The 13963-nt window shown below is 40.4% G+C and overlaps 1 pseudogene; it reads right to left on the bottom strand.

Annotated features, from left to right (window-relative positions):
* Positions 1-12875: 12875 nt before the first annotated feature.
* Positions 12876-13078, bottom strand: LOC126757706 (small nucleolar RNA U3; annotated as a pseudogene).
* Between the last annotated feature and the right edge of the window lie 885 nt (positions 13079-13963).

The following is a 13963-nucleotide window of genomic DNA, read 5'->3' as shown; positions in this document are numbered from 1 at the left end:
GTTTGTGAAGTCGCTTGTATTTTCCTTTTGCGTATCTTTTAACTCTAGCAGCATTTCGCCTTTGGCCGTCTTTCTAATTCGGGTTACATTTTCACCCAGCTTCTGGAGAGCATCTTCTTTCTTAGCTGCCCTGAGAATGTCGCTGTAGGTCAATTCCCTGTTCGCGCAATTATGACGGCATCAGGTCGTCGCGGATGCTTGTATGTCGTCCTCTTCTTCCGTTTTGCCTCGGTCCAATCATCCTTTGGAACACCTATAGTGGGCTTATCTATTTTTCCCTCTTTGGGCTCCTTGACTCCTCTGCATGGGTGGGTCTGTTTTTCTTCGGTGGGGTCCGTCTTTTGCCCTGCTTTTCGTCACGGGGTTGTTTTGGTGTTATATCCGTGGTCTGGGGCATATTCAGAAAGTTTCTTCTTTCTCTCATTTTTATGTGCTCACTCTCGGCTTTTCCATACAGTACTCCTATGTTACTAAAGAGGTCCCTTATGTTATTATTGATGGTTCGCTGTAGTGGACATATCATTTCCGTTAGCTTCTTTACCTCTTCTCCTAGTTCTCTAATGTAGTCTACACATGATAGTTCTTGCTTAGCCTGTGGTGTGCCATCTTGCAAGGCTGGTGGTGACGATCTTACCCTTGTCGGCTTTTCGACACTTTGCGCGTTTGTGGGCGATCTACCTAACCTCGGTGCGTGTTTAAAGGGGTCTATATCCAAACTTGGTGTTCCCTGAGAGGAGCATATATCTAGCTCCCTGCTAATTCCGCTATTTGTTACTCTAGATCCGCTACTAATCAGTGCGGCATAGATGTTGCTCGTAGCGTTGGTTATATTGTTTATCATAAATTTATTCATTATCTTCTGTTTTGTTTTATGAGCGAACCGTGTGCAGGGCGCGCTGAAATAAACAGGAACGAGTATACCCTCGGTGTCTATTCTCCTACCCCATTTCCCTGAGGCCTGTCCTTCGCTTGACCGGTCGCGGAATACGCGGACGGACCTGCGCTAGCCCGGGGCAACGCAAACAGCGTGGCTAACACCTCGGCAGAGTAAGCTCACATCACCCTTTTCACTCTAACAATTGAGAAGTCGTTGTTAAGGTTTCGAGGAACGCTCAGTGCGCCACGTTGTGTACTGGTCAACTTTAGTTCTTTTAATAGCCGCACCTAACCTGGTGAACAGACGCTGACCAGGGAGCCGCCCACTATGGTTCCGTCGCGCCTGAATTTTCTTATTACTCATCACGCCTATGCGTGTTGAGGGGGACACATACTTCTAAGAGGCGGTATCGGTTCGCCACCGTCACTGGAGCTTCAACGGATCTGCTAGATTTTATACCGCATCCTCCACTCCTGTCGCTTATGGTCGGGGATTGCTTATTCGTTTAATTTTATTTCGTAACTAACCTGCTATTACAGGCCGTCCGGCTATCCCCGACCTACCGATCCCCCCGGTAGCTTAGAGTCCAGCTATAAGCTACCGATTTATTAAAAAAAACTATGTGATATTAAATTTAAAAATATTTTTAGTTCACTTACTTACTTAATCAGTTGAGCAACCAATTGCAATAGTTAAATTAGCTCCGCTGTCATCATCTTAAGCTGAACACAAACATTCACACTTGGTACGCAACGTAGGTTGCTATATATATTTCTGACCTAATAATGTAAATAGGCATATTTATCAACGAAAATTTAAAATTTTTTTTTTGTGGATTGCTGTTTTGTTTCGGGCTTATACGCATAGATCCATGATTCGTCACCTGTGACGATCTTATAAACGTCTTTTGAAGCACCGCGATCGTATTTTTTCAGCATTTCTTTACCCCAATCCACATGAGCCTCTTTTTGAGCAATTGTCAAATTGTGCGGGATCCAACGAGAACAAACCTTTTTTACGGCCAGGTGTTCATGCAATATCGAATGTATGCTAGTGGGAGAAATGCATGCCTCTATCTGAAGGTATGTTACATGACGGTCTTGCATTATCAGTTCACGTACGGCATCGATGTTTTCTGGCACAACGGCTGTTTTTGGACGACCTTCACGGAATTCGTCTTTGAGCGAGCGTCGGCCACGATTGAATTCGTCGTACCAGTTTTTCACAGTGCTATTGGTTGGTGCTTCATAGCCATACAAAGCTTTTAGTTCATCGATGCACTCTTGCCGTGATAATCCACGTCGAAAGTTGTGAAAAATGATCGCACGAAAATGTTCACGAGTTAATTCCATTTTTTGGCCGAGGTGAATTTTTTAATTCTCTGTAAATAAAACAATTCACGATTAAATGACAAAACGTTCTGAGTGATGTTATGCTAAAAAATGTCAAACTTTCCAATGGAAATGTCAGATTGCACCTGGCAACACTTAGTGTTGCACTAGGCCAGAATATATATAGCAGCCCTCGTATACATGCAAAATGCATGCGAAAATTTCCATTATTGCCTTCTGGTTGTTTACCTCGTGTCAATTCGACCCCCGCTCAATGCGCAGACGCAACAGTTGACACAAACCTGACTGAGTGAATGCAGATACGAATAAGGTAGTGTGCTATTGTTGCTGTGGCGCAAAGAGAAATACGTGGCATGCCGCAGCAACTCTAAATCATTCGCTAAAATGATGTGGCACAGCTGGCATGGCAGGCAAATGAACGTTGAGGACAATAATAAAAGCGACAAAAACAAAAGCACCGGCAGTTACAACAACGGTGGCAAAAATATTTCGGCAATAATTGCTAATCGTGAATCATAAATTGGCGGCTCTCTAGGTACACAAACACACGTGGAAATGCGCGGGTATGAGTTTAAAGGCGACGGTGCTGGGTCCGGTGCCACATGGCGTATACGTAATGTGAGTTGATGATGGATTTGCTGGCGGCGAAAATGCGGCAGCCGCGGAAGTATAGCGAGAAAAGAAGCAACAACGCACAAACAAAGCTAAAAATGCGGCAATTTGCTTACGCGCTGCAACAACAGGAAAATAATATACGCAAAACTAACAGCAACATATGCATGTGTATGCGTCAACAGCTGTTGCAACACGCATATCAGCGCTTGCTTGCCTCAAATGCTTTCCGTACATAAGTATGTTCACGCGTCGGGAAAAATCATTGTACGCCATATGTATGTATGTACGTATGTATGACAGTGCCAGCGGTAGCCGCGGGTAGCCGCGCATGATTGCAAGGTAATGTCAGCCGTGCCACAAGTAACACAAATCCACACTTCCAATGCAGCATGCGAAATATATGTACATATGTGCTGTGCTGTTGCATGCAACATCGATTTAGTGTTGCGGCAGCTGATAAATTGGTGGGCGTCCTCATATGTCCAGGTGTGTGTATGTTTGCTGTAGTCTCCATTTATGCTTTAATATTTTCAAATTTACGGTTACTTTGGCTGAATTTGGAAAAGAAGCAACAACAAATGCAAGTGGCACCAACACGGAATTGTTGCACTTTGACCTTAATTGAGAAGAGCACTTTTTTTGTATGTTTTTGTAATGAAAATCACACAGGTGGCTTGTTTAATGCATTCAAGGTGCAACTTTGTACCTATATTCTGCTTGCCATAAAGAATTATTCTCGCTTTAGCTTTTAAAGTTTAATAAATAGCAATGATCATACGAAGACTCATCCTCAGGCAACTATTTCGAGTATACTATGTCATATGTTGTTGATGTCAAATGCTGTTATTATTATAATAGAATGAACAGCATTCCAACTCTGAAATGTTTTTGAACTTTGTGTTATAGTGTTTTTGAACTGTAGAGAATAGAAACGGTTTTGCAATTCACTACTGAATGGTTGACCCTGAGACATGTTCGGCAAGCTCCGGTCTTTTCTAGCTAGGATGCAATCGCATGATCTTTTTATCCAGAGCAAATAGCAAGATGTCTGGTCTTAATTGGACACGGCCGATCTTTGTTCATGCATTAAGATTGAATACTCTACTGGATGCCAGTTGCATAAGCTGCTTGGAGTAAAATTAAATAGTCATATTAAGACTTCCTTCTCATCCTTCCAGCTTTTATTACGTCTACGCTAAAATAATTCGGATGTCTTACTTTCAGATATTCGTGTGAAGTACACGAAATGGAAATAAAGCACCTTAGCAGATTTGTACTGGGTTCAAAGCGCTTTGTCGCGAATTAAATTTACAGTAGTTTTCATCTGGTTTTAAAAAGACCTGTATACAGCAGTCCAAGTGTTATCCCCAATATTGGGATCATATTACACATCTCATCGACCCCATCCTAACCAGGCCACAAGAAAGTTTTCTTCGGTCTGGAGCTCCAAAAATCTACTCAAACTTTTAATTTAATTAATCCTGTCTTCATTTATACAACAGTCACACCACCACCGTCCAATATGCCATGCCCATTTCAATTTCAAGTCACTTTGGTATACATAGAATTACCAGCATTCCTTTTAATGCCTTGTTTTGCTACCATTGTATTGGTACCTCAAATACATCTTAAAATACCCTCCCACTTGTCCAAAAAACTGTGATACCTCTTCAGTCATTGTCAGATAGTCATCCTTTACTTATAGAAGGTTCGCAAAATATGGCTCTAGAAAGTAAAACCACTGACTGTCGATGGCACGAGCTCTTTAGTCATTTATGTGAAAAATTTGGTAGACCATGATCAAGACCGTATATTTTTTGACGATTGCGCCAGGTATTTAGGAAATTACAAACGGACGAATGAAGAATAAACCCATACCTTCCCATATGGTAACAATAAAATGTCATCAATACCATAAAATGTATATTTTAGACTTAAGCTTCTTCTTCTTCTTTACTGGCGTAGACACCGCTTACACGATTATAGCCGAGTTAACAACAGCGCGTTAATCGTTTCTTCTTTTCGCTACGTGGCGCCAATTGGAGATTCCAAGCGAAGCCAAGTCCTTCTCCACCTGGTCCTTCCAACGGTTTGGAGGTGTTCCTATTACTCTGCTTTCCCCGGCAGGTACTGCGTCGAATACTTTCAGAGATGGAGTGGTTTCTTCCATTCGGACAACATGACCTAGCCAGCGCAGCCCCTGTCTTTTATTCGCTGAACTATGTCAATGTCGTCGTATACCTTGCACAACTCATCGTTCCTTCGAATGCGATATTTGCCGTGGCCAATCCGCAAAGGACCATAAATATTTCGCAGAACCTTTCTCTCGAAAACTCGTAACGTCGACTCATCGGTTGCTGTCATCGTCCAAGCCTCTGCACTATATAGCAGGACGGGAATTATGAGCAACTTATAGAGTTTGGCTTTTGTTCGTCGAGAGAGGACTTTACTTTTCAATTGCCTGCCCAGTCCGAAGAAGCACCTGTTGGCAAGAGCAATGGATTTCCAGACGTTGTTGGTGGTGTTAATACTGGTTCCTAAATAGACGAAATTATCTACAACTTCAAAGTTATGACTGTCAACAGTGACGTGAGAGCCAAGTCGCGAGTGTGACGACTGTTTGTTTGATGACAGGAGATATTTCGTCTTGCCCTCGTTCACTGCCATACCCATTTTCTGTGCTTCCTTGTCCAGCCTGGAGAAAGCAGATCTAACGTCACGGGTGTTGAGGCTGATGATATCAATATCATCGGCATACGCCAGCAGCTGTACACTCTTATAGAAGATGGTACCTTCTCTATTTAGTTCTGCAGCTCGAACTATTTTCTCCAGAAGCAGGTTGAAGAAGTCGCACGATAGGGAGTCGCCCTGTCTGAAACCTCGTTTGGTATCGAACGGCTCGGAGAGGTCCTTCCCGATCCTGACGGAGCTTTTGGTGTTACTCAACGTGAATTTACACAGGCGTTTTAGTTTTGCGGGGATACCAAATTCAGACATCGCGGCACAAAGGCAGCTCCTTTTCGTGCTGTCGAAAGCAGCTTTGAAATCGACGAAGAGGTGGTGTGTGTCGATTCACCTTTCACGGGTCTTTTCCAAGATTTGGCGCATGGTGAATACCTGGTCGGTTGGTGATTTGCTAGGTCTAAAGCCACACTGATAAGGTCCAATATAGAACCTTATATGCGATGTTGAGTAGGCTTATCCCACGGTAGTTGGCGCAGATTGTGGGGTCTCCTTTTTGATGGATTAGGCAGAGCACACTTAAATTCCAATCGTTGGGCATGCTTTCGCCCAACCATATTTTACAAAGAAGCTGATGCATGCTCCTTATCAGTTCTTCGCTGCCGTGTTTGAATAGCTCGGCCGGCAATCCATCGGCCCCGCTGCTTTTTTGTTCTTCAAACGGGTAATTGCTATTCGAACATCTTCATCTTCATGGTAGAGATATGAAACGTCTGCTCCATCGCCATCGATTGGGAATCGGGTTCGCCTTCTCCTGGCGTTGTACGTTCACTGCCACTCAGCTGGCTGGAGAAGGTTCCTTCCATAATTTTAGTATGCTCTGGGCATCGGTCACTAGATCACCTTTGGGGGTTTTACAAGAGTAGGCTAAGGGCTTGAAACCATATGTTAGCCACCGCATTTTTTTGGAGAATTTTCGAACATTACTCCTGTCGGCCAGCTTGTAAAGCCCCTCGTACTCACGCATTTCTGCCTCCATCTTTTTTGTCTGCAAATGCGTCTCGCTTCCCTTTACAGCTCTCGGTATCTATCCCAACCCGCACATGTTGTGGTCGATCGTAACGTTGCGAGTCAGTCAGTCAGTTTTCTCTCCGCTGCGACTCGGCACTCCTCGTCGTACCAGCTCTTCTTTTGCATTTTCCGAAAACTAACGGTTCCGTTTGCAGAGTTGTTGACGAGTGCTCTCGGAGAGCAGGAATTCAAGTCGAGTAGAAAATCGTTCGACTATCTGTTGTGATTGCAGCTTCTCGACGTCGAATCTTCCTTATGTTTGTTGACGTGCGGTTATTGTTGCATAGAGCCGGGGGCGTATCTTGGCAGCAACAAGATAGTGGACCGAGTCGATGTTAGGAGCTCATAGTGCACGCACGTCTAAAACACTGGAAGCGTGGCTTTCATCTATCACAACATAATCGATCTGGTTGTTGGTTTTTCGATCCGAAGGTAGCCAGCTTGCTTTATGAATTTTTCTAGGTTTTAATGTAGTACTAACAATATCTATATTTTGGGCCCGGCAAAGTGGATCAGCCTCAACCCATTGGGGATATTTCATTGTGAACATCAACCAGCTGGACAGCGGCACCTTCTCAATTAAGGGACCGGACATTCTAGGAGCATGCCCTCAAATCGTAGCCGTTATTTCATTTGTCATTGTTGTCATCAAAAGGGGGTCTCTCATCCAAGGCTTGTTGTTCTTTTTCATTGGGTGCCTTTTTAACGTGGTGGGTCCCAAACCCAGCGCACAGCCCTACGGAGGGGATGTTTCGCCTGCCCTCTTTAGTCGCTTTCAAACGGATGTTCTTAGGCTACCCAGAGGATACTTGGTCAGAGGCCGAAGGTCGTTAGCTGCTTGAGCCACATGTAAAAGAATCATTTCTGGCCACTCCCAAGTGAATGGCGATCAGAGAACTTTCCTCACTTCCGTGAACTTCTACACATGACTCCATCCTCCAAGCGGCTTTTAGAAAAAAACAGAAACCCCAAGTGTATTTATCTAGATATAGGTAATAACGACTATTTAATTATTGGGGAGGGTAACTTCGATTCGAGAAATAACGATTTTCAACTTCGAGTATAAAGATTTCGTGACAGTAACGAATCAATGATAAGCTATTACAGCTCACACACCGATCATCAATAACTCAACAGGGCGTTCAAAAAAGAAACATCAAGCTGACTCATTTTAGCCTCCATCTGTGCTCTTTGTATTGCGAATTGATTTTGCTAAAACAAAATTTGCCTTGGCTTTTCAATTTCGGCTCGGTTGTCGGCATTTTTTGTATCGGTGCATCCAAATAGAAGTTTTGATATGAAGAAGATGTTTGCGTCTGCTGCTTTATTAAATCCTAAAGTAAGATAAGTCTTGCAATATCAAGCCAGCAATAACTGAAATGGTTTCTCTGTATAAACGACATGAGGAATGTTTTTTGCGGCCATAACAACTGCAATAACGATAGAAACAAGGAAATTATAAATGATTGTATTAAGAGAGAGCTATATTTTACCAAATTTAAGCCTCAGCAATCTGTTAACTGAACGAAATGTGGTTTGAAGTTTGGCTATCTGTCTTTTAACTAGTAAGCTCCTGTATTCCTGAGTAAATATGAACTTGGAAAATGATTTAAAGACGCGAAGAATTATTTTTATAAAATTTAGCTGAAATTTCTGTCTAAGCCGACATTCCTCAAGTGAAGGAAATACTTTGAGTCCCATGAGGGAGAGATTATACTAATTTATCTCTTTATAGCTTTTATAAACAAAAAAAAAAATAAATAAATACGTGTTCGTAACCTTTAAGACCCTCAGAGCTCTTGTTAATTGAGCGCACAAAGGTCTCACTAAGCCATCAGCTAATCGCTTCTATTTATTAAGTGCAGCTTTGATAAGAGTACTCGGTGTACAATTAAGTATGAGGTTTATTTAGAGGGCAAAAGCTGCATTTTATAGCTGCCACATAAAGAGGAACAGTGATACTAGCCATCAAAATAAATGGCAACACTCGAGACCAGCTGGCATTACAACGTTGCCAATTTTCAACCAACCAATATTACTTGCTGCTTGCACACATACACAGCAACAGCAATTACAAAACACAACAAATAAACAAACAACATTTAATATTGGCATATCGAATAACGAGCGTCAAGCGGAGTTTCGCTTAAACAGCTGCGCCGCCTGGAGCAACAAACCGGCAACAGGCGTTATGGGCGCTGCGTGATGATGTGCTGATTGGCAAAAACTTCTGCGACCACCAGCACTCGCCTTTTACTGCGTTAATGGTTAACGGCGTTCGACGAACAGCAGGCTCTACCGTTACGCCAAAGTGTTATAGCTGTGGCTGGGATTATGGCCATAGTTATACGACTGCAGGTGTGTATTCATGTTAATGTTGTTATTGTTGTGGGGATTTCATTGTTTGCACAACCGATAATGACTCAGCGCATTTAATTTAACTATCCTTTGTTATAGTGGTTGTTGTTCTTGTTGTTATTATTGTGACTGTATGTCAGTTGCCAGCATTAGGCGGTCCAATACCGAAAACTGCAATGATATGAATCAAATATCGCAAGAATACATAAGATATGAAATAAATATCGTAAATCCTAAAACAGTGGCTCATTATAATAAAGGGGTGTTCAATAAGAGCACTACAAAAGTTTTTTTAATAAAGCAAATACAGGTTGAGAAATCAATGAAGTTCTTTATTCCTGTGAGAGTACATTCAATGCCATTATGTATGGAACTCGATTGCGTTTGCATGCTCTTCACGAGCACGCTTGCTGAAGTCCAGACGCTTAACCCAATTTTCGACAGATTTCAAGCATAAATCGACTGATACTACAGCAATTTTCCGTTCGACATTCGTACGAAGTTCATCAATCGTCGCTAGCTTGTTGGAATAGGAACTGAGGCAGCCAATTGCTGGGTCATTTCGTATGATAACACTTTACCAAACTTTTTTTTTTTTTAATTATTTTATTTATTGGATTTGCTTTTTCTTAAAGCCTAACAATAAGTAATAAAATCTTAAATCCATTTAAAAACTAAACAGGCTTAAGCAAGTGATTGAGCTGTGTTGGTGATACGTTGCTCTTTAATACGCAGGCATATCTCTTCTCTTAAGTCGTGTTTGATCGCAGGAATATACCAAAGCGTAAGCCAAATTGTTTGGGTGATCTCGGAGTTTAGATATATATTTAATTCTGCTATCCTCTACTTCTTTCTTTACCGTATGAATACCAAGGTCTTTATAGATATTTTCGTTACCCATGTGCCATGGTGAACACGTGATTGTTCTAAGCATTTTTGATTGGAACCTTTGTATTAAATATATCAATATTAGTTGCACAGGTCGTACCCCACAGTTGAATGCCATACATCCAAATCGGCTTTATGACCGCTTTATATAAAAGCACTTTGTTGTCTAGGCTAAGTTTGGAGTTTTTATTTAAAAGCAAATTTAAATTTGCAGCTCTAATCTTCATACATGTTATTTTACTAGAGATGTGTCTTTGGTCTTAGCGAAAATGTAATATGTTTATACTTCTGTTCATTCACATTTACACGCCAGTTCGCTAGCCATTCTTCGACAGAACTTAAACGCTCCACTAATACTCTTATGTTAAAATGTGGCATTTGTTACGGCTCATAGCTGAGTCGTTCGCAAAAGTGGAAGTTAATACATTATTAGCTGTTGGGAGATCTGCTGTATATATGATGTATAGAGTTGGACCTAAAACACTGCCCTGTGGTACACCAGCCCTTATCTGTCGTTCATCAGATATGAAATCTCCCACTTTTACCATAAATTTTCTATTTTTTAAATAAGAATCCAATGTTTTATACAATTCTAAAGGTAGAACTTTTTTAATCTTATATAAAAGACCTTCGGGCCACACCTTATAAAACGCCTGAGCTGCATCTAAAATTGCTGAACAGTACTCCGTGTGCTCAAATGCTTTCCTTATCTCGTTAGTAATTCTATTTACTTGCTCGATTGTGCCATGTTTCGCACGAAATCCGAATTTATGCATTGGAATTGTATTATTTTCGTGGAGGAAAGGAGACATCTGTGATATACGTAGTAATACTTTTTCAAATACTTTTGAAAGACAGGGTGGAAGACTGATTGGTCTGTATGAAGACAGCTGTGTTAAGTCTTTCCCAGGTTTATCTATCAAGATAATCTGCGACTTTTTCCATGAAATTGGATAGTATCCGAAACTAAGAATTGCATTGAAGAGCAAAGAGAGCACCTCTACAGCAATAATTGGTAACCCAATTAATATTTTTGGGGTAATTTTATGATATCCCGGTGACTTTTTTGGATTAAGTTATTTGATGATACCAATAATTTCAGAATGTGAAGTCTTAAGAGACTCGAGTGACTCTTTGGCAATTAGCCTTTTCCTCGTCACTTCGAGCACAATTTCCACCCAAGTCTTCATGGACTTTTGGGCTTTCCAAAGGGAATTTTGCTTGTTTGAATTTGGACACAGCTTCTTTATATACATTTCGGTGTTCAATTCCTCTCACGTTTAAGCGCTTTTTTTAATTTACGTACAGCAGATTTTAATTGAAGCTGAGTGGAAGGGGAGCGATTAATCTGCCATTCACGTCTTGCACGCTTTTTCATTTACAAGATTTTCTATTTCACTATTAGTGATTTTTCTGGGACCAATCGGCTTATAGTTTTTGTTTGGTGTTGCTAAGACAGCTGCGCTGGTTATTATATCATTGACTTCTCTTATGCTTTCGTCAACATCTCTTCCTGTATTTAATTTGTACTCAATATTAATGTGGCTACTTACGTATTTTTTATATTTTAGCCAATTCGTTTTATTAGAAGTTAGACCCTCTTTTGGATCAACGAATATGGGTTGTTCACATAATTTTATTATTGCAGGAGAGTGATCAGAAGATAGATCAGTACATGTATCAGCCGTTATGTGCGTTTTATCTATATTTTTTATTGCCGCAAAATCAATTAAATCTGGTATTTTCTTACGATCAGTAGGCCAAAATGTCGGCTTACCAGGGAGACGGTTGTTGTACCTATTTATGAGTTTTATACAGCTGTCGTCCTTTCGGATTAGTAAAACGTGAGCCCCAGTACGTGTGTTTTGCGTTGTAATCTCCACCTGCTAGAAATCTTTGACCTAGTGTTCCAAAAAAAAAGGTGCGTGGAGTCCCTACGCGCGGATGAAGTTATACTTCTTAGTGATATTCCAAGAAATGCATATCATTTTGTATGAAAGAAAACTAGAGAACTTAAATTCACATTTTATAAATTTATTATGCACATAAAATGAAGAATAAAGCAAAGTCTAAATGAAGGAACTTTGACTAGAAAAGTTGTTCTGTCTCTTCGTTGCGGAAGAGAATATGCAGCGTAATCATCTCTCTTTTGTAATCCATCAACACGCGTTGAAGGCCCAGCAGTTATCGGTGAATTGACGACCGTTGATTCATCGGTAGTTATAGATGCTCCCGCAGAGATTGATGGAACAGCAAACGTTGAATCTTTTTTTACGCGCTCTCTGATATTCCGCAGCTGTTTTCCTCTTCTTCGTTTGATTACCAGCTATGATTTCCAATTTCTCCTTTTCCCGCTCTGCTTTCTTTCGTGCTCGGTATTCACGATAATATTGTGCTGCTTTCCCTCCTCTTGAAACACGGGCTACACTGTCTTTTTCCGCTGTAAAATCAATTTAAAATCAAAACATTAAAACTTTTGCCAATCCAATTGTTATTAGTTTCAAGGCACAAGTTTAATGCACAAGGTGCATCTATTACGGACAATTGAAATATTCAAGAGAAACTTACCATAACATAACCTGGAATCCGCTGTGTTATGCGTATTATCACTGTCATTTATTTTATCAACATTGATCGGAGGTCCAGCCAATTTGGCTGCCATATTGTCTTGTAAAGATCAGGTAGGTCGGAATTCGCCTCGCAACTTTAACATTTTTTACAATTCTCTCACATATTCTAACCGAGAAGAATATGAATCTGCGTCGACATGTATTCACGATCATACGTATACATACATACATATTTACGCATGTTTGTAGGCGAAGCTGCTACAGCGGCCATTACTTTACTTATGCCATTCTATAGCTATGAATATGGAAATGACAACGAAATAATGCAAATATTCATATTTCTAAAGGTCATTAATTTCTTTTAAGAAATGAAAGGAATGAATGATCCTGAGAAGTATAGTCTTAACTTTTCAACGGCCAACGCAGAGCATTTCAACCAAAAGGAATTTATTCATTAAAATCACCACTCAGAAGTCGTTTTATCCATTGTAAGCGAACGATTTTCGAAGAAACATCATTTCTAATATGCCACAAGACAAAATTAGAAATGATCTTCTTAAACCTCTCGTTGTCAGATAAAACGATATACCTCGTCATCGCGGGTCGATTTCCAAAAAATGTAAATGAAGACTAACTACAGAAATGATCCTGTAAAGTATAGCCTTAATTTTTCAACGGCCAACGCAGAATATTTCAACCAAAACCTTCGCAAAATAGTTGAGAATTCGCAGAAATGAAAGACAAACGAAAGAAAAAGAAGCATAACTTCAATAATGCACAAGCATACAAACATACTACATATGCGCACACATGTTAATATGTCACCAACCAAAAATTGAAACATTGTTCTACAAAAACAACAACAGCATAAGCATGGCAACATTGTGTTGTTGGTAGAAAAGCCGAGCTGTGCCGAAAGAAACGAACAAATGATCGCCGATTGTCACCGCTTCGCTTGCTGCTCGAATATCTTCGCAGACAAGGTTGCGTTAGATTCATAGCTTGTAGCTTGTAACTGTTGTGTAGCATGAGATTCTAGAGCATAGTGGCTTAAACGTGCCGCGCCACTATGCTATCTAAAACCCGTTATATTGAAATAATTTTTATTTGTTAGATGAGTTTCCGAAATAAGCATTACATCTATATTCTTTTCAGATAGAAATCTGATAATCTCTAATTTATGTTGGTTAACATCGTTAGCATTCCATATACAGATATTTAGTAAGCTCATTTTTTTCTTAATAAATTTTGCTGCATTTGATTTTGTGATTTTATTAAATCTTGGATCATGTTTTGCATGGTAGACATAAATTGTGTCATACGCCGTGTAAGATTTATAATCATAGTTTCAATACCTCCTTTTGGAGGTCCTTGCATAGCTTTCATGCATATTATTATTGTTCGAAGTAATAGGATTTGATTTTTTGTCTGAGGTTGCTATAATTCCATTACGGGGTGTTTGCAAAATTTAGTTACGACGTGCTTGAATGCTTTTGACGTGCTTTTATATACAGGACAATTCCTGTAGTTAGCAGTGTGATTCTCTCCAC

Source organism: Bactrocera neohumeralis, chromosome 4, assembly GCF_024586455.1.
Source record: "Bactrocera neohumeralis isolate Rockhampton chromosome 4, APGP_CSIRO_Bneo_wtdbg2-racon-allhic-juicebox.fasta_v2, whole genome shotgun sequence".
In the NCBI taxonomy this organism is placed as follows: Eukaryota; Metazoa; Arthropoda; class Insecta; order Diptera; family Tephritidae; genus Bactrocera; species Bactrocera neohumeralis.
Note: the sequence above shows the minus strand (reverse complement) of the source record. Positions and strands in the feature narration are given on the sequence as shown.